This window comes from Pteropus vampyrus, unplaced genomic scaffold, assembly GCF_000151845.1.
Source record: "Pteropus vampyrus isolate Shadow unplaced genomic scaffold, Pvam_2.0 Scaffold147, whole genome shotgun sequence".
In the NCBI taxonomy this organism is placed as follows: domain Eukaryota; kingdom Metazoa; phylum Chordata; class Mammalia; order Chiroptera; family Pteropodidae; genus Pteropus; species Pteropus vampyrus.
Genome location: NW_011888928.1, coordinates 145,007 through 147,857, shown reverse-complemented (window position 1 = coordinate 147,857; position 2,851 = coordinate 145,007).

The following is a 2,851-nucleotide window of genomic DNA, read 5'->3' as shown; positions in this document are numbered from 1 at the left end:
CCCACAGAATTCATGAGATAATTCATGAAATAATAAAACATTTTAAGCCCTTACAATCTGGAGTAGTTTGTTATGCATCAGTGGTGAGTGGAACACTGGGTCTCTCTTACCAGCCTCACAGCCCTACCAGAAGGAGGGTCTTCTTCCCAATTGTTCTAAGGCCATGTGGTCATTGGACCAGGCTGGGTCACATTCTATCCCAAGCCAGTCATTACAGTTGGAAAATCTGGTGTCCTGATGGGCCCGACCTGGGTCATGTGCCTTCTGGGAGTGGGTCAGTCCTGGGAAGTGCTACAAGGTTTGGGAATGGGGAGAGAGGCTTCCCCAAAGAAATACTGAAATTATATGGGGGTAAAAAAAAGGTTGCTGGAAGCTGAGTGGGCAGAAACAACAGCTGCTCCTTCCGGAATTTACTATGATAAACGAGCTTAATTTTTTAGAATAAACAAAAGTGACCTCACCACGTGGCTCTACAGATTGCAGCAGGGGTTCTGGGCACTCACTCCCCACTCTGCGTCTTTGCCACAGTTCCTCTCCATGGATTTCAGTGCTGGGATCTCATGTTCTCGTCCACTGTTCTCTGTGATGATTCGGGGGATGGGTGTCAATCTCCTCATTTGGCCGATGGGGAGACTGAGCTACAGAGAAAGAAGAAGTCTCGGGGTGGTCCCAAGCAGAGCGGCGGGGTTGGGGGAGGGCGGGAGGTGGTGGCAAACTGCAGATGCGACCCAGGAGCAGACCATCAGCCATGAGGACGGCCGCAATCACCGAGGGCCTCTGTGACTACACGGCCACTGGGCCAGTCCTTGTCCCCATCTGACAGGTCCCAGAAGAGCCCAGGCCCAGGTTTCAGCAGGTCTCTGGAGCAGTCAGCGCCACACTAGTACCCCGAAGGCGGCTGGCGTGATCCCCACTGGAGCGAGGGCTCTGCATCCCACAAATCAGCCGGAGGACAAATCAATACTCATCACCTTTAAGAGTTAAGTGCCGAATAGTTCTCTGAACAGGCCTTGAGCTCGGCTGACTTTGGGGCTCTTCCTGCTCCTCTCCACTGCACAGACCGACCGGCAGCTCTGAACGATCCAATCGGGCCTGAGAAGATGGAGAGAGGTCCGCGAGCATTCCTCTCTCCGATGGGGCGGCCGCGGCGCGACCCCCTCCGGAAAGACAGCAGCTTCCCTTCTGGAGAGTTGACCTAGAAGAAATATCCACAGGTTGTGACATTTGCCCAGATGCCCCAACTCGTCGAATCACTTCTAATTTCGACAGGAGTCGTTGTGACATTGGGCTGTGATCACGGTCCACTCCACGGTCTGCCCCTGAGCGCCCCTCGTGCATTTCTCCCACAACTGGTGCCCCCACCCACTGGCCAGGGGCTGAGACAAGAGCGTTCCTTCTGTGCCCTTTGGGACCCTCACGGGAGAGGACGCCAGCAGGGCACCCGGAGGGATACTTTGGGGACTCTGGGAAAGCAGGTGGTATCTAAGAGGGAGGTGATTTCAGGCGATCTGGGGGTTTGTGGAAAAAGAAATGGGAAGAGAAAAATGATATGGGAGGAGTTAGTTGGCACCAGCAGGAACTGACCATGTGCTATTCTAGTAGTCTTACTTTTTTAAATTAATTTTTTAAGCTTATACTTTCTTGTTGCCAGGTATATACAACATGAGGGAAGATTACTTAGATTTTGAGATGTTGTCTAAATGCCTTTTATTTTTTTTGGTGGGAGTTGAAGTAAGGGTATTTCAAATACTAGTATAAGAAGGTAACTTAACTTTTTTCACTCTTGGAGATTATAAAGCATTCGGACCTCGTTGGGGACAACACATTTTACAGAAGCTCTATCTGACCAGGTGCAAACCGAATGCTTAAGTTCGAGTTCAAATGTCTCCTTGACCTTGCTATAAAACCATGTCATATTTCACTTCATGCATGTAAGCAATGTCAGCTTGCAGAGGATAAAACCTCAGCTAAAGGCAAGGTAGCTATTGTGCTAGTTTCTCGGGGCTGCTGAAACAAAGTACCGTGGACTGGGTGTCTTAAACAACAGAAACTTATTTTCTCATGGTTCTGGAAGCTGGAAGTCCAAGATCAAGGTGTCGGCAGTGCTCTTTTTTTGGAGGCTTCTCTTTCTTGGTTTGTAGATGGCCACCTTCTCTCTGTGTCTTCACATGGTCTTTCCTCTGTGCATATCTTAATTTTTTATATGGACACCAGCTGTATTGATTAGGGCCTATTTTAATGACCTCATTTAACCTTAATTACCTCTTTGAAAACTCTGCCTCTGAATATAGTCATATCCTGAGGTGCTAGAGGTTGGGATGTCAACATATGAATTTGGGTAGGGACACGATCCAACCCATAACAGCTATTTTTTATGAAAGCAAGGCTTTTCTTTCTCTTTCAGCCATCCTGGTTTACACCAAGATCTGTCATCTCCTGATTCTTAAGTTCATCAATCAAGCTGTCAGCAAGAATGTACTGATTTCTTGCTCTTAGGTTCAAGGGATAATGGATGGTGCTAAGACCTTAAGAATCAGACACTGAATTCATAGCACATTTGATCTACCTGGAGAGATAAATATTTAATTAAAAAACCCTCCAACTCCCTTTTTTTATTGCCAGAGAGAAGGGCCATTCTTGGGGAACATCTGAGATTCTTTTGGTCAACAGCATTTATCATTTCTAGCTCTTAAGGAATATACTGAATGTTGCTCGTATACTCATTCCAGACTTCCCATTTTTCCCACATGTAATTGAAAAACTGGCCATTCCTGTTCTAGTGACTCAGCACTAAAGAAGTCATCAATCTCAGGTTTAAAATTAACTGCAAACGTAAAAGAGACAATTCAGC